Source organism: Odontesthes bonariensis, chromosome 8, assembly GCF_027942865.1.
Source record: "Odontesthes bonariensis isolate fOdoBon6 chromosome 8, fOdoBon6.hap1, whole genome shotgun sequence".
Lineage (NCBI taxonomy): Eukaryota > Metazoa > Chordata > Actinopteri > Atheriniformes > Atherinopsidae > Odontesthes > Odontesthes bonariensis.
The window spans coordinates 23661951-23688034 of NC_134513.1; the positions used below are offsets into that span (position 1 = coordinate 23661951).

At 41.9% G+C, this 26084-nt stretch overlaps 4 non-coding genes across 4 annotated transcripts; all 4 read right to left on the minus strand.

Moving 5' to 3' along the window:
• Positions 1 to 12741: 12741 nt before the first annotated feature.
• trnay-gua (transfer RNA tyrosine (anticodon GUA)) lies at positions 12742 to 12830 on the minus strand. The gene is given in 2 exon segments: positions 12742 to 12777; positions 12794 to 12830. It is a non-coding gene; the product is annotated as a tRNA-Tyr (tRNA).
• A 9619-nt stretch (positions 12831 to 22449) lies between these two features.
• trnae-cuc (transfer RNA glutamic acid (anticodon CUC)) lies at positions 22450 to 22521 on the minus strand. Its single transcript has one exon. It is a non-coding gene; the product is annotated as a tRNA-Glu (tRNA).
• Positions 22522 to 23638: 1117 nt separating this feature from the next.
• Positions 23639 to 23710, minus strand: trnae-cuc (transfer RNA glutamic acid (anticodon CUC)). The gene has a single exon. It is a non-coding gene; the product is annotated as a tRNA-Glu (tRNA).
• A 2297-nt stretch (positions 23711 to 26007) lies between these two features.
• trnae-cuc (transfer RNA glutamic acid (anticodon CUC)) lies at positions 26008 to 26079 on the minus strand. Its single transcript has one exon. It is a non-coding gene; the product is annotated as a tRNA-Glu (tRNA).
• Between the last annotated feature and the right edge of the window lie 5 nt (positions 26080 to 26084).

The window sequence follows — 26084 nt, forward strand, 5'->3', positions numbered from 1 at the left end:
TTGCTACGCGGGGAGGTGAAGCTGATTGGGGACAAAACTAGCAGTCTGGCTGATAGGATGGAAGAACGAAAAAAGGAGGTGGATGAAACGTTAAATGATCAGTCGGACACCATAACCACCATGGAGACGAGACTGAAAGAAATGGAGAAGGAGGTACTGAAGCTGAGGGGACGGAGTGAAGATCTCGAGGCACGATCACGGCGCAACAATATCCGTGTCGTAGGGGTAAGAGAAGGGGCCGAGGCAGGCAAAAAGCCGTCGGAGTTTGTGGCGGGCTTACTGAAAGAAAAGTTGGGTCTAGCAACAACGCCGACGCTGGACCGTGCGCACCGGACACTCGGCGCGAGACGAGACGGGAACGGAGTTCCGCCGAGAGCATTTGTAGTGAGGTGTCATTACTACACAGAGAAAGAGGAGATACTGAAGAGGGCGAGGGAAATGGAGAGAACACCCGAGGGTCGGAGCGGACGGATTCACATCTTCCCGGACTTCACCCAGGAGGTAAACAGTAAGAGAGCAGCCTTCAGAGAAGCAAGAAGCCTCCTGCGGACCTGCACCGGGGTCAGATACGGGCTGCGTTACCCGGCAACACTGGTGATTACGCCAGAAGGAGGACAAACGAAAATCTTCGAAAACCCAAAGGATGCCACGGATTACATCAAGAAGGAACTGAGCCCCGGGTGAAACCTATGGACTGATTGGACTCTGGCTAAGTAGAAATTACACATGCTTACACTGTTGAAATGGGGGGATTAATATGGGCAGGATATTGTTGACCAGTCCTTGCAATATTGACAAAGTATCTGGTTCCAGTGTATATTTAAAGGGAAGGTATACATATATTTATAACCCCCATCTCTTTCTAGAAGCTATTTTCGTTCTCCCTCATATTATTGTTTTACTCTATTCAAGGTTTAAGGGTTGAATGTTCCCCCTTGACCACTGTTGCCTACCCTCTATGGTGAATAAGTCAGAAGGGTGATGTTATACTTTGCAGACTAAGAGGATGATATGCACGGAGCTGCACACGATAGGCTGTGTGTGCAGTAGATGGTGGACCGGTTGGCCACGAGCGAGCTTCTTAAGAGCGTTATGTGTGGGTTAGCGTTCATATATGTTATGTGTTATGTATTGGTTGTGTCTGTGTGCGTGATGCCCCCCTCCTTCCTTCCCAGACCCCCTCCTTTTAACTTTCTGCTTTTGCTGCCTAATCTTCAAGGTGTGATTCGGATAATGGGTACCATAGGGGCGCAATGGTGACATCAGGCTACGATCTCCGGACATGGCACCAACCATGGATCCGAGCAGAATGGCCACAAAACTGATGAGCTGGAATGTAAGGGCGATCAATAAGCCAGCTAAACGGAGTAAGGTATTTTCACATTTGAGAGACCAGGGAGCAGAGATAGTATACTTACAAGAGACACATTTGTTGAATAGGGACCACACCAAGCTCTGTAGGGGGGGATTTAATCAGGTTTATCACTCAAATTTCAATAGTAAGAGTCGGGGAGTGGCCATCCTCATACACAGGAATGTACAATTTATAGAAACAACTACTATAAAAGATAAACATGGTCGGTATATTATTGTAGTTGGAAAATTATTCAATATGCCAGTGGTCCTGGTAAACATATATGCACCCAACTGGGACAATGTTCAATTTTTTAAGGATCTATTCTCATTATTACCAAATTTAGATACTCATAATTTGATTCTAGGGGGAGACTTGAATTGTGTCCTAGATTCAACTCTGGACCGCTCTAGCTCAACATCCAATGTATTAAGCAAATCAGCACAATGCGTTAACTCCTTCTGTAAGGTATATGGTATATTTGATCCATGGAGATACATAAACCCAACCTCCAGGCAGTACTCCTTTTACTCCCCACCACATCGGACGTATACTAGGATCGACTACTTCTTATTAGATAATAAATTGACCACTATAGTAGCAGGTATAGAATACTCTGGTATAATAATTTCTGACCACAGCCCAGTCATATTGAAACTTCACTTTCCTGAGAATACACCACCTCAGAGAGTGTGGCGCCTTAATAACAGGCTATTGGCAGATGATAATTTTACAAAATTTATAAATTCGCAAATAACCTTTTTCTTAGAGCTTAATGATACCCCTGACATAAGCAGTACCACTTTGTGGGAATCCTTAAAAGCTTATATTCGAGGACAAATAATTTCATATAATGCTGGTGAAAGGAAAAGAAAGATGAAGCGTACTACAGAACTAACAGAGGCAATAAAAGAAGTTGACTTGGCAAACTCTACTGCTCCCTCTGAGGAGCTACATAGAAAGCGTATTTTGCTCCAAACTGAATATGATATTTTAATAAATCAACGTGAGGTGGATCTATATCTTAGGTCGAGACAGGATCTTTATGAACATGGTGAGCGCGCAGGTAAGCTCCTCAGCCACCAGCTGAAGCAGTCAGCAGCTGCTGGTATGATAGTGGAGATAGGGGATAATCTGGGAAATAAAATTATAGATCAGAAAGGTATTAACAACCAATTTAAATCTTTTTATAGGGATCTTTATACTTCCGAAGTAAATGACAGGGAGAGAGTGAAGAATTTTTTCGAAAATCTGGAAATGCCGTCCCTAGAGAGGGTAGATAGGGATAGATTAGAGGGACCCCTGACTGCAAGGGAGATAGAGAATGCGATTCGAAACATGAAGACAGGTAAAGCGCCGGGCCCTGATGGGTTCCCAAGTGAATTTTATAAAACATTTGCTCCTAAACCGATACCCCTGCTCTGTAGACTATATAAAGAGGTCCTAGATAAAAAAACTTTACCTCAAACAATGTCACAGGCTATGATCTCTGTGCTCCTTAAGAAAAATAAGGATCCACTTAAATGTGAATCATATCGCCCAGTGAGTTTACTTGGGTGTGATTATAAGATTTTGACCAAAGTACTAGCAGCTAGGATTGAGCCTGTTATAAGTAAGATAATACATCCTGACCAGACAGGGTTTGTTGCTGGCAGACAACTTTCCAGTAATCTTCGTCGCCTCTTTAATGTGATATACACTGCCGAAGACAACATTGAGCCTGAGATTGTGATAGCCCTAGATGCCCACAAAGCCTTTGATAGAATAGAGTATTCCTATCTGTTCACGGTCCTTGAGAGATTCGGATTTGGTCCTACATTTCGTTCGTGGATTGAGATAATATATGCGAACCCCCAGGCCATGGTCAGAACAAACAATATAATATCTGAACCTTTTCCTCTGTTCCGGGGAACAAGGCAGGGGTGCCCCTTGTCACCCCTGCTTTTTGATATGGCAATTGAGCCCCTCGCTATAATGCTGAGGAATGCTGCTGGACTGGGGGGAATGCGCAGGGGGATGCAAAACCATAAACTTTCGCTATATGCTGATGACCTCCTCCTTTTCCTGTCGAACCCTGTCACAAGCATCCCGGTGGCTCTTGCTATCATTGAGGACTTTGGGAGGGTTTCGGGTTATAAAGTTAACCTAGAAAAAAGTGTTCTTTTCCCAATTAATAAACAGGCGAGGAGACTATCATTCCAGGCCTATCCCTTTACAACACATAAAGATAAATTCACCTATTTAGGCGTTAATGTAACAAGTAAATACAAAGACTTATTTAATCATAACTTTAAAGTAACGCTGGATAAGGCAAAGTTAGATATGGAAAGGTGGTCATCTCTCCCACTATCATTAGCAGGGAAGATAAATTCTGTTAAAATGACTGTAATGCCACGATTCCTGTATTTGTTCCAGACAATACCAATTTTCATTCCTAAATCATTTTTTAAAGAACTGGATAAATGTACATCTACCTTTATCTGGAAAAAAACAGTCCCCCGGATAAGAAGACAGTTCCTTGAGAGACAGAGAGAAGAGGGAGGCCTGGCCCTACCAAATTATATGCACTATTATTGGGCGGCTAATATACATAAGCTGTTGTTTTGGGTCTCTCAGTTAGATGATGATGAAACCCCAATGTGGGTACATATGGAAAGATATGCATCTAGCCCGGTATCCCTACGCTCCCTGATCTGTGCCCCTCTGCCCATAAGCAAGCACCTTTACACGAACAATCCGGTTGTACATGAATCTATCAAAATCTGGGTCCAATTCAGAACTCATTTTAAAGACAGAAATGCCCTTCCGCTCCCGTCTATGGCAATCACTTGTTCTCTCCGGCCCTTGGGGGGACAGCATTTAGAGAATGGTATAGAGCTGGGGTGGAATGTGTTAAAAATCTTTTTAAAGATGGTGTGTTTATGTCTGCTGCTCAGCTGGAGAAGGAATATGGAATCCCCTCAAGGACTAACTACCTCAGATACTTTCAGATTCGAGATTTTGTGAAAAAGACATTCTCCTCATCCCTTGAATTGCCGCGGAGTGGGTGGATAGATGGGCTGTTGGACTTGAACCCGACTCTTAAAGGGATGGTTTCTATGCTATATGTAAATATCCAGAAGGTGGCTTCCCCATCCCTTGATTACATAAAAAGGAAATGGGAGGAAGAGTTAGAGCTGGACATATCGGATGTTGACTGGGGCTGGGCAGTAGAATTAATACACTCTTCCTCTGTATGTATTAGACATGGACTGATACAGTTTAAGGTGTTACACAGGCTTCATTTCACAAGGGACAAACTGTCAAGAATTTACCAGGGTGCTGATCCGACTTGCCCTAGATGTAAACAGGTGCCAGCCAACATATCCCACATGTTCTGGTCTTGTCCCAGGCTCAAAGAGTTTTGGACCAAAATTTTCAAAACGTTCTCATCCATATATAACAAAAATATAGAGCCTGGTCCTCTTGCAGCCATTTCTGGTGTGGCACCAGGGGAAACACAACTAACGATGGCTCAAAGGAAAGCAATAGCATTCTCGTCACTGTTGGCCAGGAGATTGATCTTATTTAACTGGATAAAGGCAGCACCGCCAACTCACAAACGATGGGTAGAGGAGGTGATGGCACACCTTAAATTAGAACATCTTAGATTTACTTTACTGGGCAATACTAAGAGATACTCTAAGATCTGGCAGCCTTTTATTTCTTACTTTGAACATGAGTTTTCATCTGCTCAAACATAAGTGGCAGCTTCTGAAACCCCCCCCCCCTTATTTTTTGTTTTTGTTTTTATGTTTGAATGAATATCACTATTGTTATTACTGTTGTCATTTTTACCATTTTTATTTACTTATTTATTTTTAACCCGAGAGTGTCTGGACCACACGGGTGGTGGCTATGTCTGTCGTCTAGTAGTAGTAGGATCTGTCTTGTTACTGTTTTGTCTGTAGTTTAGACCTGTGTTTGTGGTATATATTTTGAATCCTACTATTTTGTCTTGTTTGGGATGTTTGATGTCTGTGATATGAAAATCAATAAAAACACTTTGATTATTATTATTATTTCTATTCTACTGACACTCAAACATTGCATAAGGCAATTAGCATCACCAGCAGGTTCGTCCACCGTTTGCAGCGAATAGGAGCGAAAACCCGATGGCTGAACCGGGAAAAATTCACCTATGGCCCCATTTCCACTTGGCGACCGACCAACCTAGGTCCCGCTCCAAACAGCTGAGTCACCCCACCGGCAATTGACATTCTAAAAATGATTCATTATCAGCCTTTCAGAGGAGACATATATACGAGGTGTAACCGGGGATACGGGGCTCGGGCTGACGGATTCCTGCGAGAGTTCTGTCAGACTGAGACCAGCGCTGAAATGCTCCACTTGTTGCCTTACCAATAAAGACTTCATTTTCACTTGAATTTACTCCGGTCCATTCTTGAGCCTCCTACTAAAAGAACCCGATCTAACAAATGGTGCCGTGACACGAGGTTCGAAGGCTAAAGGACCACCGTGCCGTGCGACCGACCCCGTCCGAGGGAAGACGCCTCGAGGTGATTGGAGGGACAGCTTTTTTCAGACAATCAGCCGCCAGAGAAAAGGTGAGCAGAACACCACTTAATGACTAAATGTGAAATATCTGCATATTGGGTAAACTAAATGAAGTTGTCTAAATTAAGTTGTCCTCTGGTCATAGTGAATCCAAGTGTTAATGTACTGTCTGTTTGCATTGAATGGTAACACGTGAAGTATAATACACACAGTCTCACATAGGGAAAGTGAATAAGTGTCCTGACAAGTGAATTCGAACAAAGTGACAAGATAAATTCATTTTATAAATGAATGTCCCATGCGGGGAGCTTGTCTTCAAATTGTTTCCGTGCACTAATAGCTAAGTGTGGCCGAAGTAGTTTATAAAATCCCCAAATTGAGGGGGTCAACTAAATAAATAAATAAAATTAGTGGAATTCCGACACGGAAGGTTTCTCCTCTGACGAAAGTTAGAACGAGGGATTGAGACCTCCGGGGTGCGAAGCGGTCTATAATCCCGAGACAGTCGGTCTGACAAGAATAAATTTATACTGTAGGACACAGGGTCAGATTTTTTTTATTTTCATGCAACTGTGGGGTGGGGTTCGCCGCTCGAAGATATTTGACTGCGCCAGCAGATCTTGAGTGGTTTCTGTTCAATATTGGGGTTGGTATAGATAAAAAGAGGGGAGAACAAGTGGCTGCACGTGCTATACGGGTCACTTTGTTTGGGGAAATCAGTATTTTTATGGTGTGACCCAAAGTTTTGGAATAAACAAATGCTTTGATAAGTGGGGTAACCCAGAGAGGTGGAGCGCACAGAACACAGCGTTCTGCGTAGAAGTTTCTTCACTACTTTCAGCATTTGGGCAATTACGTCTTCCATATAGGCTACTTTGATTAACACGTGTATAACTTTTGAATATGTCACAAAAAATTGAATGAAAGATGGAAGAAAATGGTCCCGGGGTGAGAAGTAAAACGATGGACAGATAAATTGGACTGGAGAAATGCAGAAAAAAGAGTGTGCGAGTTTGCTCCACTGAGGCTGAGTGTGTGTGTTCAAAATGTTTTCAAAACAAACGAGAGAGTAAGAATCAAGCACATGCAGGATACAGAAGGAAAAAGTTGATGATATATTTGATCCCAAAGTTTATTGACAAAAGTTAATAATTGTTTTTCAGCATCAACGCACTAATAAGAGACCTGTAAGAAAGAATTAACAGATTTGGAGGCTTGACCTGAGGCCTGAGGTTTCTAACTAAAGATCAGCTGTGCAGCAGCATTACAGGAATAATGAATAATGAAAAGCCTCAAACACTTTTTGAGCCATAATATTCCCAATTTAATTTATAGTTGTTCTCTTTGTCATAAATGCGCACACCCTAAGATTGTCTCTTCTCAACCCTGTTTTTCCTCTCATTCAGACCTGAGAGTGAGAACAATCCAAACAGACTCTGAGTGATCATTGGCCTGTGTTTATAATGATATACTGATTATAATAAGGGTTTAATTTTGTACTAAAGCAAATAGTATTGATTCATCCATCTATTTTAAAATGCATATGATTAGGAAAGACACCAAAGTATGTAGATAAACTGAAAACAGCTTTAAAATGAAAAAATCACAGAGATGAGATAAGAAACAATAAATCCAGGAAGAACAGTGTTTGAGACATTCATACAAATTGTTGCTGACATAGGATTTAACAGCTCTCTTAAAGAGCTAAAGTAAAATACACAAGCAGAGTGTTTAGGAGATTTGCTCCTTTAATTAAAATATAATCTGAAAAATGTTCTACACCTGAAACAGGACTGAGAGCAGGCAGTCAGACCATGTGACACAGATTAAACAACCAGGATTTAGGATTTAATATCACGGCCAGACAATCAAATGTCAAACAATTTGATAACATTTTAAAGTTGTTAAAGCTTAGCCTTTATTGTTATTAGGAGATATTAACTTGACTTTAAAATTTTAGCTGCTCGGAATTTCCTCTGTCTCTGGTCACCAATTCAATAGTCAATAGTTATCAGCAATATTTAGATTCAAACTAAAACATTTGACTATTTAACTAAATCATTTAACTACTTAACTGCAGCAGATCTATGAAACAATTAATATGCTCTTTTAACAAAGAAGCAAATAGGTTTAAAAATACAGAAAGGACAGCTGCAGCAAAGACTGAGCCATAACAAGACAAGTCAAGGTTTGTTTTTATGGCGCATTTAAAAACAGTGAGCACAGGGCAGCTTAGAAAGCCAAAATAAAGATCTATGCAGACACAGACTTAACTTTGTCTGAAGCTATCCCTATTATGCATTATATTATGCATTATTTAACCTACTATTTTATATGATATATAATATATGACCTATATATGAATGTTTTCAGGTTGTCCCACATGAGGCCTGGACGGGGAGAAAATACCCTGTCCATAGCTTCTTTGGGACACTATGATGACCTGTGTGAATGTGAGAAAAAGGTTCGGTTGCCAAGCAACAGCCATGGTGAGTGGGGGCTGAGGAGATCCCAAAGGGGGAGTTCCCAAAGGGGGCACTAACGGCTTGGGGGACAAGGGCTACCTGAGGGAGAAGGAGAAGGACGCCAATAGGTGGCGTGATGGTTGAAAGAAAAAGGATATGAATGGGATGAATGAAATGTTCTGTAATTAGTTGTTTTGGGTCATCGGAAGACGTTCCATTAGAGATGACCAGAAAGTTTTTAATCTACTACACTAAATCGATCAATCAATCAGACGTTATTTATATAGCACTTTACATAGCACTTCTCATCCAAGACAATATGTCAGATAAAACAAAGCAGTGAAACCCAAGGCCACATACAGACACATGCACACTCACATATAAAGCCACACACACACACACACACACGCACACACACACACACCACACATACTGGAAGGAAAATCAGGAGCAGGGACCACAACGTGATCCTCAAAGAAAAATAAAGGATATTCTGTCCATAGTGAGTTCAGACTCAAATAGTGATTTTTCTCTATGTGCCTTTTGAGGCAAAGATGGATCAGCAACATTTGTTCTGCATTAGTTTGAAAGAAGATTTCAAGAACTGTACAGGAGTGGGTTATGCTGTGATACTAAATGATAGAGAAGCGGGTTTATGGGATGAGCACACAGAACTCCATTGGACTCTGGACCAGTGGCTGCAAGGATACATACACAAAAGCAACGAGAGCAACTTCACACTTCACAAAGGCACTGGCTTACAGCTCCTTGACAGACAGTCAGGGATTTACTAGTAAGAAATGAGTAAATAAGGATCATTTAAAGTCAATGAAGGGTCCAGTTTACATTAAAAGTCTACCCTCAAATGACACAATACACTTATTTATGCATGTGTAAATGTGAAGCTTCATACATAAAAAAGATTTTGCCAATAAAGGTTGTCCCACCGGTGTTTTACAAATATAATTTGGAAACCAAGGTTGCTGCTTTAGACATGGTAGTGAAAGAGAACATTGAAAATTTAAAACTGCTTTATACCTCCTTCAGTCTTTTGGGAAGATGAGCTTTTTCTAATTTCTAATTAGGATAAATAAAGAACTAAAATGAACCGATGTTTTTAATATCTGTATGAAAACATGTTATGGTATCATGTGATGTTAGGAACAGCTCTGATGTCACACCGTTGGTACCACATGAGGTGTTTCTGATTCAGTTAGAACCGGAAAAAACTTAATGCTGATCCTGAACTATCTGTGTACGGCTCAGCATCACGAAACACAGCCACTATTAAGAATTAAACAACATTATTACTAGCAAACAAGTAAGAATAAAGCAGATTATGCTGAAATTTTATTTTTAACGCTCTGACCTGAATTAAGAGAGGACAGACAATATTTAGCCTCAACAAGTTAATCAGTTAGGCATTGAAAAGAAATGTCTGCTTTCTTGATGCTGTGCTGCTCCCAATATGAGAACTAACTACAAATATTTCTGTCTTGCAGCAAACAACAACACAGGAGGAGAAACTGCAGTGGAGCAGTTTGGCAATTAATTAACAATTAATCATGGTTTACTAAAACTTCTCCAATTTTCCCAAAAATTCTGTGTGTGTTTGTGTCTTCTTTTGCATTAAGACTTCCCGGACCTGGAAGAGGAAGACATGGAATCAAACTCATAATATGAAAACCACTGTTTGTTTACTTAGGCCCCAATGAAAATATGACGTTTGCTTGAGCAAACCCAGATATGCGATATATGTTTGTCATCTGTTGTCTGTCATCTGTTGTCCTAACCTGTGGTGTCTGGTGTTGAGTGTTGTTTGTGTGTTGTCATGATCCCAAAACTGAACGATGATTTTTCCACAGCAGAATAATCCTTAAAACAAGGAGTATACCAACTGTGCTGATGTTGATGTTGATCGTGATGATGTGTTCCCTAAATAATTTGAAGTTTTTTCACAGCAAAAATAAGGTGATGGTACTGGATTTCTCATTAAGGCTGCACAGCAGCTTGATGACTATTCTGGTTCCTAAAAGCAAAGGTTATACCAACTGGCCAGTTGTTTTGTTTTGGGTTCTGTTTATTTTATGATTTTTTATTTGATTTTTATTTATTTTATTTATTTTGGTTTGGTTTTGTTTGGGGTCCATATGAAAAATAAATTAAGAATGAATTGGGCATTGAAATTGAACCTTTCAAAGAGAGATACCCTAAGTATAAAAATACAGTGCAAATGACATTTTGCACTACTGCGCTGCGAGATTTGCTAATATTATTCCACAGATTCAGAACCACTACAGGACGTATGGCCGGAGGACTCATAAGCTTGAGTTCTGGGAGGCCTTTCCCATCATGCCAAGATGATGGTGGAGAACTACACAACGAAATGATCCCAAAACAAAATTAGTTAGGGAGGGGATGCTGAATATCCCTCAGGGAAGTGATGTACTGGTGACCTCTCCTTCCAAGATTAGTTCCGGATCAGAGTACTGAACAGACGTTCAGCCAAGAGGAGAACCGAGCACCGACAGGATTGGACCACAAGTGACCACACGACTCGTCATGTGGTCATCTAAGAAAGATATATAATCTAAAAGAAAAGTTAATCATAATTGTTCAAGAGGCTAATATACTCATATAGTCAAGCCTTGGTTAAAATGAAATGTGTTGTATTTCAGTTGTAAAGTGTTTAGTTGATTCCTCTTAAAGGCTGATAATGAATCATTTTTAGAATGTCAATTGCCAGTGGGGTGACTCGGCTGTTTGGAGCGGGACCTTAGACTTTGAACGGTAATAAGTTGGTCGGTCGCCAAGTGCAACTAGGGGCCATAGGTGAATTTTTCCCGGATACATCGGGTTTTCGCTCCTATTCGCTGCAAACGGTGGACGAACCTGCTGGTAATGTTAATGGCCGTATGCAATGTTTGAGTGTCAGTAGTATGGAAATGATGTGAATTTTTTGGATTAATCAGTATTGTGTTGTTATGGTACTTATGGGGAAGCAAGGCCTTGCTAACCACATAAGGTTTTAGGCCATTATGAACAAAGATTCCACACGGAGGATGGGTTCGGGGCCACATACACACAATACATATAGCAAATTATTATTTACATATAATCTATCAAGAAATGTGCTCATTTGCGGAATTATTATCAGTTGAGTAAGGAAGGTTTTAAACTTACTAGAAAAGAGTCTCTGTTTCTAGAATCTTGATTAATACTCCTGATATAGAAGGTTTTGCTAACGCATCACAATTATTTTCTAAATGTGCTTATTTGCAGAGTTATAATCAGTGACTTATGAAGGTCTTAACCCTCTCGGAAAGAGGTTCTGTTCCGAGTAAAATGATGGAATAGTCCTGATTTGAAAGTGTAGCTTAAGCATTACAATTATGTTTACTAGTTCCACATGCCTGTGCAATGAAGATTTGCTTGCTGCTTTTAATTGCAAAGAAGACCAGCTTACACATGAGCTTACATAATGATACATGAAGTCACATCAAAAGGGGGATGACAGACGTCTCCTAACTGGTTGTGCTACATCTCAAAGGGTAAGTGGCTCTTGCAGGTTGGGGGGTGGCTGCTAAAGTCTTGCTACTGCTAATACAGATGTGACACAATACAGAATATTACATTCCTACCTCAGTTATTTGACTGAATTAGTTGAAATGATAAAATCACTTCAAAAGGGGGATTGTTATAATTGGCTTTGTTCTTAGACATTATGAATGAAATAAGTCTCAGTACTTTTCCATATGACCTTAAGTGATGCAGGAGTAGACAGACAAAACAATCAGGAAAGTCTGGGAAACCAAGGGCAGATTGATACACACACATTATTATAATTCCTCAGAGACATTATTTGAGTTAGACAATTCATATCCAATCACATTTGATCAACAAGGGATCCACCTCGGGAAACTAGGAGACATATATATGAGGTGTAACCGGAGATACGGGGCTCGGGCTGACGGATTCCTGCGAGAGTTCTGTCAGACTGAGACCAGCGCTGAAATGCTCCACTTGTTGCCTTACCAATAAAGACTTCATTTTCACTTGAATTTACTCCGGTCCGTTCTTGAGCCTCCTACTAAAAGAACCCGATCTAACACTTTGACCCCTTTTATGCTCTTTAAATGGGCAGACCTTCTGCATTTGTGCTGTTTGATTCTTTCAGACCTTTGATACGGGACAGGGGCCTGTAGACAAAATTATTTTTTTTAAAGTTTAAGAAATCTAAGTTGAAAGTGGGATCTTTTTTCAGCGATGCAAACAAATTCGGTCTGGGGGTTGCCATGACCCGGATTCGAACCTGGGTTGCTGCGACCACAACGCAGAGTACTATGTATACAAAAGCTTGGCACATCCTTCGAGCCGGAATTGAACCAGCGACCTAAGGATAACTGTTGTTGGGCACCTACAGTCCTCCGCTCTACCAACTTAGCTATCGAAGGGAGCAAAGCCCACATCTTTTTCATGAATCCTGTATGAATGCATGTAACCAGGCTTACGATGCGTATCATGGGACATCTGCAGTTCTCTGCTGTACCAAATGAGTTATGGAAGGGAGCCAGGGGCTTGGGCCTGTTTATCAGTTAAATAAACACAAAAAGTGATGAGAAACCATCAGTTTCAGATGCGTTTCAGATCAAATCAGCCTCAGTTTCTATCATGCATTTAGTCGTTACAGAAACATATCTGGCATCTGTCTGGGAAAGTCTCCACATCGTCCAACACAGATGTTGATCCTCAATATACCCTCACATTGTCCAGCGCAAAATTCTAGCCTTTTTGTTTGGTTCTTTTTTGTCAGGTCTATCCATCCATTCATTTGGCACACGATTTTCATCTTCTGTTGTTAGGATGTTTATACTTTGGGTGTGGCGGTGTGTGAAAACCCTCCCTTTAGAAGAGCTAAAAAACACAGACCATATGCGGCCTTGGCGACTCATTAAAAAGGCACTATTTGTCATTGGGGCCTGTTTGATACTTTGACCCTTTTTATGCTCTTTAAATGGGCAGAACTTCTGCATTTGTGCTGTTTGATTCTTTCAGACCTTTGATACGGGACAGAGGCCTGTAGACAAAACTTTTTTTTTTTAAAGTTTAAGAAATGTGAGTGGGATCTTATTTCAGCGATGCAAATAATTTCAGTCGGGGGTTTGCCGTGACCCGGATTCAAACCGGGGTTGCTGCGACAACAACGCAGAGTACTAACCACTATACGATCACGGCCTGTTGTGGGTTTTTGTCGTGTGTGGCTTTGATGTGATCCGAAACACCTTCGTATCCCAAGGATAGCATATGTAGCTCTGCGGCATGTGGCTGGCAGGCATGTTGTTTTTTTGTGTGTTTGGAGCAAAATCATTGACAGCAGAGATAAAGAGGAAGACAAGCTTTCCTTACAGTGTGGGAGGAGAAGACATCTACCTGGCCATTAAGGAAATGCTATCAAAGCGAGGAATAGAGCCAAAACAAGTCATATCAATAACCACTGATGGAGCGAAAAGGGAGCTGTGCCAAGGTTTAAAGAAGACAACGCTGACCTGATCTCTTACCACTGCAATATTCATCAGGCTGTCCTTTGCTCCGCCCTGTCAGATGAGTATGCTGAGGTGATGAAGACAATGATGAAAATCAAAAACTTTCTCAGGGCATCTTCTTCTTGTCAGCATTGCATGCTCAGGGAATTTCTCAAAGAGGTTGATGCAAACTCTGATGATCTTTTGCTCCACAACAATGTGAGATGGCTCAGCAAAGGCAGGGTGCTAGTGCGATTTTTGGTCAATTAGACGTGAAGTAACAGCTTTCTTGGAACAACTGGAAAGTCAGAAAGCAGCCAACTTTTTCTGTCTTTCTAAATGACGAGAAAAACATGGATATCATGGCTTTTTTGGCTGATATCATGTCACACCTGAATGGGCTTAATTTGCAGCTGCAGGGAAAGAACAATTCCATTTGTGATCTGATGACAGCTGTCCGCTCATTTCAACGAAAACTTCAGGGGCCTCATGTACAAAGACTTGCGTGGATTTCCTACTGAAACATGGCGTACGCTCAAACCCAAATGACCTCCAACGTCGGATGTACGAATCTGTGCGCACGCATTAATCCAAGCACATTTCGTTTGTACATCCCAATCAACGTGGAATTGAGCGCACATGTCGGAGCACCCGACTCCTCACTGTCCACGCCCCTACTTAAATACACAAATCATATTTAAATGAGCGGGAATCGCAGAGGGGAATCGCAGATCCTGCACCTGCGATTCCCCTCTGTGTACGGTCAGAAAATAAAGAAAAAAGAATGAATAAGACGGGAAAAAAGAACAACTTCACGGAAAGCGATATGTCGGTGCTAAGTGGAGGCCCGCAAAAATGTGTTCTTTGGCACGCTGTCCTCCGGCATAAGCAGCAAGCTAAGAGGAGTGGGTGGGAGAGCCTGAGGCTGTTAATGCTGGGGGGTCTGAGAAGCCTCACAAGCAGAGGTGAAGAAGAAGTGGTCCAACATTAAGGTGGAGCTGAAGCGGATACTGGCTGCCCACCGCTGCAGTGTGGCCAAAACAGGCGGGTGGGGGGGTGACCGACTCTGTTTGAACAGAGAGTCGGGGCAACAATGGGTGACACTGCTCTCTCATGGGGTGGTGGGAGCTCATGTGGGGGACTCTGATTACCCCCAAGCTAAATACCGATGTTTTTGTGTAACTCACAACAACGTGTTCATACAGTAACGTGCAGAAGTGCGCCGGGGAAAAGGTGAGGCTGATTGAGACATTTCACACTTTACGCACAGGGTTATTAATATATGCCCACAGAGACGATCAGGGGCTTGTTAGAAAGATCTTAAACTGAAGTTTAACCAGCAAAAAACAGCAAGAAACTAACTTTAACCACCGACTAATATATATAATATAATAATGATGCTGTGAAGATGGGATAGAAATTGGGGGCGCACATGCTCAATGCGCATCGCGCACAGTGCCAACTTGCTGTTACTCAGAATGTATGAATCGTGCGTTGAACCAGGGCACCTCGCCACAATGTTGGTTAATTGCATTTACGCATCACATATGATCTGTACATCGATCGAATGAAAATGTTTCCTGTTAACATACAAATTCATCATGTGATGGCGCTTTTATAGCAATGTGTGCGCAGTCGATAGCTCCGATTATAAAATCGGCTCTCGCTTTTATGTTGGCCTGTTCAACTGCATTGTGGGAATTTTATATACGTGGCCCACGCGGCTGGCATGGCTCGGCTCAGGGTAGACTGGCACAGTCCCAATCGGTTGGCCAGCTCCCTCTGGGATGCCCCGGTTGCTATAGGAACCCCAGTGTGCACATCATCTGTGGGCACAGGCAGCGCATGGCTCCTCGCTGTGTTGCGCTCCAACGCCGGCCGCAGCTCTGCGCACAGTTCTAGGAGGATTTCCCTCAAAACGGCTAATGAGTAATCAGTCGCCATCATGTGCCAGCTAATCCTCTCTGTTGTAGTGAACACAAGCTCTCTTCAAATTGCACCATTTGCAAAGTCTTCTAATACTTTTAAAGCAGCCATTGTTTTTAATGGTATGCATTGCACCACTTTGCGCTGCTTTTATATCCACTCGTGTAAATGGACACATGGGTGTATTAATTGTTTATCAGTATTAATTGTTCATGTGTCTCAGATGTGCACATAACTGTCTGAGGACAAATTGTTTTCACATTTATTTATTATAACAGTTTCCCAACATCACCTTAGGTGTCGCCAAAGAATCAACAGCTGCAGAAACGTGCGTACGCCAGCCCTGAAGCTGCCGTGAGGCACCGCACATTTCCACGGTCTTTTCGTTCTTGATACATCTGATCGTTGACGTGAAAAGGTGTGTACGCCACTATTTTGTGCGTACGCACCCTTTGTACATGAGGCCCCAGGTGTTCAAAGAAGATCTGCAAGGAGACTACACACACTTCCCAAAAGTGAAAGAACAGGTGCAGGGCCATAGAGATGTCTCCTCTTTTGTTGACAAGTTGATTGAAAACTTCAGCAAACGCTTTGATAGCTTCAGCGTTGGAGAGGAGCTCACCCTCTTCATACAGAATACATTTCTGATGTCAGAGCATTCTCAAATGATGTCGCACATCACTTCAAGTGGGCAAACTCTGGGCCTCTCCAGATGCAAATGATTGACCTCCAGACAGATGTGGCCCTGAAAGAGCAGTTTGAAAGAACCGAATCTACCACCTGCTGGCTCCAGATGGTTTCTGAGACAGCTTTCCCAGATCTGAAAAAAGTGGCCCTGTTTATCTTGACCATGTTCGGCTCCACATACAGCTGTGAGGCAGCGTTCTCTACAATGAACATAATAAAAACAAAATATCGTTCCACGCTCACCAATGAGCATCTGAACATGTGCATGAGAATGGCCCTGACCTCCTTCAAGCCCAGATTTAAAATGTTGGCAGGGCAAGCCAAAGCTTAATTCTCACACTGAGCAGGGGAAATGAAGTATAGGGGGGAAGACAGATGTAAGAGAAATCTGTAAGAGAAATAGTTCAGGTGTTTTGAGAATGTTTTGTTCAAGAGAAATATTGAGATTGTTCAATCAAAAGGAAACTGAAGCTGCTATTTTTTCTTAAGCACTTTCTTTGTTTTTGAAAACATAATTTAGTTATTTTTTATTTAAACTGCAGCCTCAAAAGGTTATCATGTGTTTCAGTGCTAATAAACCTCTTTGAAATGATTCTAACCTGTATTATTATTTTTTTAAACACAATTTATTCCGATATCGTCATACTGCAAATAGACTGCTTGAGGAAATTTATTTGAACTGGACCTCCTCACAGTTTTCTCGAATAGCCCTGCACTAGACCATCAGGGACAGTACACACGTACAGGTTGCAACACTGTGGTAAACTCTTCCTAACTGGCAAATTAATTGGCACAGTGCATTGTACTGAAGTTGTGAACATTTTAGCCTTAGATGAAAGCAATTGTGCGCATCTGGAGAATGAATCCAAGCAAGCACAAGTTTCACGCTTTAGACTTCTCTCTTATTTCAGGGAGAAATAGAAAGATTCCTGAGTAAGAGTGAGTGTGTCATAGCCCTGCAAGAAAAACAGTTGATAGATGACTAAATAAGGGTCTGTCAGGGCATTGGTGGTATAGTGGAGAGAATAGCTGCTTGCCACCGCAGGGCCAGCCATGTATAGGTGTAGAACTGTGACAGCCAATTAAATTACTGCATTTTTTTCAGTTCTGCATATAATTAATGTCATTATGTAGTTCATAACCCTGCAGGTTCGAATCCCGTCAGGAGCACTCTAAAATAAAGAAAATAAAAGAGGAAGGTGTTGGAAAATCACTGTTTTATTGCAACTGCCACTTACATGGTTGTACCCACTGTCATATTCATGTTATGAGGGTCAAGAACCCTTTTGGTCTTCATTTATTGATTCATTTGTTCATTCCTATCTATACTTGTTTTTTTCCCTTTTACAAAACCACTTGGCTCGTAGGAGTATCAACATGAAGGAGACCACACACAGTTGTGCAAATGAACCAGTACATGTTTATTTAAAGAATAAAAGACAAATCAGTAATGTGACAGTGTACTGTGTATCACTAATGCAAAGATGTGGTGCAAGCAGCAACGCAGGGAGCACAGAGCTGGCCAGGTCACACCTCAACCTGTCAGTTTAGAAATAGACAGTGTTATATTTTTCCATTCTACCTTTATCTTAAAGCTTTCTATGCTTTTGCCAAAAACCCTTTGTGTTCTTTTATGAATGAGAGTCTGGGAGTGTGACATCCATTTCTGGCATCTAATAAGCTAATTTACCTAATAATATATTAGTGTCTTACAGTAAATATCGCATACAGAGCTCTGTGTTTGATCATCTTGCCTTCACCAACAAAAAGCCTGTCAATTTGGAGGATCAGAACTGTACTACTCTTCCACAAAACAGGTGTTTATACTAACACAGTTTTCATATCTAATCAAAAGTCATTGTGCGTGCCCTCGTCCAGGCCCTCTATCTTGTCCTTGACTCTCCATAGCTCCCCCTCGCCTCAGCTTTGGTTCTCATGTCAGCCACCTACAGAAAACATAAACTCACATATACCCACACACATAAAAAAGAAAAAGAGACAAAGAGCATATACAACACTCATCCTTCCAGTGATCTGAGACAGCGACACACTTTAACACACTTTAACACTGACATTCAAGTTTGTACAATCAGGGTCATATTAACAACACACAGGGTCATGTTAACAACACACAGGGTCATATTAACAAGTCCTTCCCACCATCCACCTGTAGATATACAGTATGTATCTATTGTTCTTATGATCCCAAGACTGTGTTTCCTTTACCTAAAGGAAATAGTTACATCATTTGAATCAACACAGGGAACACAGAGCTGGCCAGGTCACACATCCACCTGTAGGTTTAGAAATGGACGGACAACCAACAACTCAGGGAGCACAGAGCTGGCCAGGTCACACTCCTACCTGTAGGTTTAGAAATGGACAGACAATAAACAACACAGGGAACACAAAGCTGGACAGGTCACACATCCACCTGTAGGTTTAGAAATGGACAGACAATAAACAACACAGGGAACACAGAGCTGGGCAGGTCACACTCCTACCTGTAGGTTTAGAAATGGACAGACAATAAACAACTCAGGGAACACAGAGCTGGACAGGTCACACTCCTACCTGTAGGTTTAGAAATGGACAGACAATAAACAACTCAGGGAGCACAGAGCTGGACAGGTCACACTCCTACCTGTAGGTTTAGAAATGGACAGACAATAAACAACACAGGGAACACAGAGCTGGGCAGGTCACACTCCTACCTGTAGGTTTAGAAATGGACGGATAACCAACAACACAGGGAACACAGAGCTGGGTGTAGGTTTAGAAAGAGAGAGACAACAAACAAAGATAAAGTGCTACAACACTGTTTGTACCAGAGCCCCGTCAGCCAGAACACTTTGCAAACATTGTGCTTGCAGTCTTCTGTTACCGCCTCCTACGACGTGGACGTGGGGTTGGATTTTAGGAGGCAAACATTTTGGAACTATGTACAACTATTTACAAAAAAATATCAAATATTTTATATAAAATGTATATATTATATATGTGTGTATATATATTATATATGTGTGTGTATATATATATATACACACACACATATACACCCTTATGTCTACATATGCCTACACATTTGCATAGCCCCTACTCATATACACTCATTTATATACTCTTATATATACTAAATTCTATTATACAACCTACACTGTTTTAAATAATAAAAAATAACCTGATATCACACACGATAACAAAACACAGGTGCATAAACACAGAATAACAACAAACGATGTCCGCATTATACACTACTTCAAAGGGAGACAAAATATGCTCATCATGTACACCAAAGCTACGGCAAGATCAAAGTAGCACATGTATTAAAATCATCATCTACTGCACATAAATTGTCATTTAAATCCAGTTGTTTTAAAGCAGCCAAAGACACAGCTAGTGATGCGATGAACTTTCAGACAGCCTCTACATTACAGTCTTTGATATAATAGTTTGACACACAACACGCCGAATGGAGACGGTACTTGCATGTACCGGACAGCTTTGTAAAGTTATACCATCATAAAACACACATTTTGACTTGTTGACGTTATTTACTTACCTCAGTAATTAATCCGATGATGAATGATGATGAACGGTGCTAGTGGCAGCAGCAGCCTGGCGACCCGGTTAACTATGGCCGTTTCTCAACTAATACTTTGTAATAAGAGCTGTATAACAGATATACATATATAACATTTGTAGAAATGAAATACTGTTATGACTAGCAATACCGTGTAACAAATTTCCGCGATCTCTGTTCCTAGCGGTATCTCTCCTCACTCTGGTCTGCCTCTTTCTGGCTAGCAACTGCCGTACTCTATTCTGATTGGCTAAGCAAACGAGTCTACCTGTAAATGCGCCAAAATATCCCCCAGAGGCCAAAGAGTGCAATGCATCCGTGGTGTAAGAACTTCCATTGAAAATGAATGAGAAAAGTTAAGAGAGTTAATCTTAAGTATCGGAGACTCCCGCAGCAGTTGACCCGGGTTCGATTCCCGGCCAATGCATACTCTGCACCTTGTATAATCAGCTTTCAAATGTACCTTGCTATCTCTACCTCTGTTCAGACAATGGGTGGCTTGTAGGGAAAACACAGTCTCAAGCTAAAGCACTCTAGCAACTCTTCAACCAAGGAAGCATTTCTTGCTATGACTCTTCAGTTAAAGTGATGGTCTGTTTTCTCATGTGCATTCTAAGTTCCTCCTCTACAAAGCAAGTGGGGAAGATTAGATTCCAGTGCCGTACGACACAAAAAACGGGCCTCCCTCAAACTCGATCCAAGACGGATGGACGGCCAGCACCTGCCAGATCACCAAATGCTCCAAGTCCGCGGACAAAAACATTTTGTCCGACAATAGACCATGAAATTTCTCTTTTTCCGTATCATTCGTGGATGCCCATGTCATTTAATGACAAATAGCATTTGTCTTTGCTGCTCAAAATGTTATTAAGCACCATGTTACACATCAAAGTATCAGAAAAACTTGATCATTCTTTTAGTTTTTAAAAGCCACAATGGTCCTAGAGCTGCTGGAAAGAGTTAAGCGAGCCCTTCTCTAAAGAGAAGTAGTAAATCTGCTGGCTGTAAAGTGTTATTTCAAATCAAGTGGTGCGCATAGGATGACTCCTTACAAACCAACGTCCTATTGAATTTGTGACAGGGCTCGATTAAATTGACATTCTTGTCATTGGAAACAACAGCAGAAATGTCTTTGGTTTACGCTACTCACAGTGCCAAGACCTAGTTCAATCATTCCCTGACCGGGAATCGAACCCCGGCCGCGGCAGTGAGAGCGCCAAATCCTAGCCACTAGACCATCAGGGACCCGAAAGCAGGGCACACGGTACAGGTTGCAAGACTGTGGTAAACTCATTCCTAACTGGCAAATTAATTGGCACAGTGCATTGTACTGAAGTTGTGAACATTTTAGCCTTAGATGAAAGCAATTGTGCGCATCTGGAGAATGAATCCAAGCAAGCACAAGTTTCACGCTTTAGACTTCTCTCTTATTTCAGGGAGAAATAGAAAGATTCCTGAGTAAGAGTGAGTGTGTCATAGCCCTGCAAGAAAAACAGTTGAAAGATGACTAAATAAGGGTCTGTCAGGGCATTGGTGGTATAGCGGAGAGAATAGCTGCTTGCCAAGCAGTTGACCCGGGTTCGATTCCCAGCCAATGCATTCTCTGCTCCTTGAATAATCAGCTTTCAAATGTACCTTGCTATTTCTACCTCTGCTCAGAATATGGGTGGCTTGTAGGGGAAACACAGTCTCCAGCTTAATGCACTCTAGCAACTCTTCAACCAAGGAAGCATTTCTTGCTATGACTCTTCAGTTAAAGTGATGGTCTGTTTTCTCATGTGCATTCTAAGTTCCTCCTCTACAAAGCAAGTGGGGAAGATTAGATTCCACAGTGCCGTACGACACAAAAAACGGGCCTCCATCAAACTCGATCCAAGACGGATGGACGGCCAGCACCTGCCAGATCACCAAATGGTCCAAGTCCGCGGACAAAAACATTTTGTCCGACAATAGACCATGAAATTTCTCTTTTTCCGTATCATTCGTGGATGCCCATGTCATTTAATGACAAATAGCATTTGTCTTTGCTGCTCAAAATGTTATTAAGCACCGTGTTACACATCAAAGTATCAGAAAAACTTGATCATTCTTTTAGTTTTTAAAAGCCACAATGGTCCTAGAGCTGCTGGAAAGAGTTAAGCGAGCCCTTCTCTAAAGAGAAGTAGTAAATCTGGTTGGCTGTAAAGTGTTATTTCAAATCAAGTGGTGCGCATAGGATGACTCCTTACAAACCAACGTCCTATTGAATTTGTGACAGGGCTCGATTAAATTGACATTCTTGTCATGTCATTGGAAAACAACAGCAGAAATGTCTTTGGTTTACGCTACTCACAGTGCCAAAACTTGGTTCCCTCATTCCCTGACCGGGAATCTAACCCGGGCCGCGGCGGTGAGAGCGCCGAATCCTAGCCACTAGACCATCAGGGACCCGAAAACAGTGCACACGGTACAGGTTGCAAGACTGTGGTAAACTCATTCCTGACTGGCAAATTAATTGGCATAGTGCATTGTACTGAAGTTGTGAACATTTTAGCCTTAGATGAAAGCAATTGTGCGCATCTGGAGAATGAATCCAAGCAAGCAGAAGTTTCACGCTTAAGACTTCTCTCTTATTTCAGGGAGAAATAGAAAGATTCCTGAGTAAGAGTGAGTGTGTCATAGCCCTGCAAGAAAAACAGTTGATAGATGACTAAATAAGGGTCTGTCAGGGCATTGGTGGTATAGTGGAGAGAAAAGCTGCTTGCCAAGCAGTTGACCTGGGTTCAATTCCTGGCCAATACATTCTCTGCTCCTTGAATAATCAGTTTTCAAATGTACCTTGCTATCTCTACCTCTGCTCAGAATATGGGTGGCTTGTAGGGAAAACACAGTCTCAAGCTAATGCACTCTAGCAACTCTAAAACCAAGGAAGGATTTTTTGCTATGACTCTTCAGTTAAAGTGATTGTCTGTTTTCTCATGTGCATTCTAAGTTCCTCCTCTACAAAGCAAGTGGGGAAGATTAGATTCCACAGTGCCGTACGACACAAAAAACGGGCCTCCCTCAAACTCGATCCAAGACGGACGGACGGATGGACGGCCAGCACCTGCCAGATCACCAAATGGTTCAAGTCCGCGGACAAAAACATTTTGTCCGACAATAGACCATGAAATTTCTCTTTTTCCGTATCATTCGTGGATGCCCATGTCATTTAATGACAAATAGCATTTGTCTTTGCTGCTCAAAATGTTATTAAGCACCGTGTTACACATCAAAGTATCAGAAAAACTTGATCATTCTTTTAGTTTTTAAAAGCCACAATGGTCCTAGAGCTGCTGGAAAGAGTTAAGCGAGCCCTTCTCTAAAGAGAAGTAGTAAATCTGCTGGCTGTAAAGTGTTATTTCAAATCAAAGTGGTGCGCATAGGATGACTCGTTACAAACCAACGTCCTATTGAATTTGTGACAGGGCTCGATTAAATTGACATTCTTGTCATGTCATTGGAAAACAACAGCAGAAATGTCTTTGGTTTACGCTACTAACAGTGCCAAAACCTAGTTCCCTCATTCCCTGACCGGGAATCGAACCCGGGCCGCGGCGGTGAGAGCGCCGAATCCTAGCCACTAGACCATCAGGGACCCAAAAGCAGTGCACACGGTAAAGGTTGCAAGACTGTGGTAAACTCATTCCTAACTGGCAAATTAATTGGCACAGTGCATTGTACTGAAGTTGTGAACATTTTAGCCTTAGATGAAAGCAATTGTGCGCATCTGGAGAATGAATCCAAGCAAGCACAAGTTTCACGCTTTAGACTTCTCTCTTATTTCAGGGAGAAATAGAAAGATTCCTGAGTAAGAGTGAGTGTGTCATAGCCCTGCAAGAAAAACAGTTGATAGATGACTAAATAAGGGTCTGTCAGGGCATTGGTGGTATAGCGGAGAGAATAGCTGCTTGCCAAGCAGTTGACCTGGGTTCGATTCCCGGCCAATGCATTCTCTGCTCCTTGAATAATCAGCTTTCAAATGTACGTTGCTATCTCTACCTCTGCTCAGAATATGGGTGGCTTGTAGGGGAAACACAGTCTCCAGCTTAATGCACTCTAGCAACTCTTCAACCAAGGAAGCATTTCTTGCTATGACTCTTCAGTTAAAGTGATGGTCTGTTTTCTCATGTGCATTCTAAGTTCCTCCTCTACAAAGCAAGTGGGGAAGATTAGATTCCACAGTGCCGTACGACACAAAAAACGGGCCTCCCTCAAACTCGATCCAAGACGGATGGACGGCCAGCACCTGCCAGATCACCAAATGGTCCAAGTCCGCGTACAAAAACATTTTGTCCGACAATAGACCATGAAATTTCTCTTTTTCCGTATCATTCGTGGATGCCCATGTCATTTAATGACAAATAGCATTTGTCTTTGCTGCTCAAAATGTTATTAAGCACCATGTTACACATCAAAGTATCAGAAAAACTTGATCATTCTTTTAGTTTTTAAAAGCCACAATGGTCCTAGAGCTGCTGGAAAGAGTTAAGCGAGCCCTTCTCTAAAGAGAAGTAGTAAATCTGCTGGCTGTAAAGTGTTATTTCAAATCAAGTGGTGCGCATAGGATGACTCCTTACAAACCAACGTCCTATTGAATTTGTGACAGGGCTCGATTAAATTGACATTCTTGTCATGTCATTGGAAAACAACAGCAGAAATGTCTTTGGTTTACGCTACACACAGTGCCAAAACTTGGTTCCCTCATTCCCTGACCGGGAATCAAACCCGGGCCGCGGCGGTGAGAGCGTCAAACCCTAGCCACTAGACCATCAGGGACCCGAAAGCAGTGCACACGGTACAGGTTGCAAGACTGTGGTAAACTCATTCCTGACTGGCAAATTAATTGGCATAGTGCATTGTACTGAAGTTGTGAACATTTTAGCCTTAGATGAAAGCAATTGTGCGCATCTGGAGAATGAATCCAAGCAAGCACAAGTTTCACGCTTTAGACTTCTCTCTTATTTCAGGGAGAAATAGAAAGATTCCTGAGTAAGAGTGAGTGTGTCATAGCCCTGCAAGAAAAACAGTTGATAGATGACTAAATAAGGGTCTGTCAGGGCATTGGTGGTATAGTGGAGAGAAAAGCTGCTTGCCAAGCAGTTGACCCGGGTTCAATTCCTGGCCAATGCATTCTCTGCTCCTTGAATAATCAGCTTTCAAATGTACCTTGCTACCTCTACCTCTGTTCAGACAATGGGTGGCTTGTAGGGAAAACACAGTCTCAAGCTAATGCACTCTAGCAACTCTTCAACCAAGGAAGCATTTTTTGCTATGACTCTTCAGTTAAAGTGATGGTCTGTTTTCTCATGTGCATTCTAAGTTCCTCCTCTACAAAGCAAGTGGGGAAGATTAGATTCCACAGTGCCGTACGACACAAAAAACGGGCCTCCCTCAAACTCGATCCAAGACGGACGGACGGATGGACGGCCAGCACCTGCCAGATCACCAAATGGTTCAAGTCCGCGGACAAAAACATTTTGTCCGACAATAGACCATGAAATTTCTCTTTTTCCGTATCATTCGTGGATGCCCATGTCATTTAATGACAAATAGCATTTGTCTTTGCTGCTCAAAATGTTATTAAGCACCGTGTTACACATCAAAGTATCAGAAAAACTTGATCATTCTTTTAGTTTTTAAAAGCCACAATGGTCCTAGAGCTGCTGGAAAGAGTTAAGCGAGCCCTTCTCTAAAGAGAAGTAGTAAATCTGCTGGCTGTAAAGTGTTATTTCAAATCAAGTGGTGCGCATAGGATGACTCGTTACAAACCAACGTCCTATTGAATTTGTGACAGGGCTCGATTAAATTGACATTCTTGTCATGTCATTGGAAAACAACAGCAGAAATGTCTTTGGTTTACGCTACTAACAGTGCCAAAACCTAGTTCCCTCGTTCCCTGACCGGGAATCGAACCCGGGCCGCGGCGGTGAGAGCGCCGAATCCTAGCCACTAGACCATCAGGGACCCAA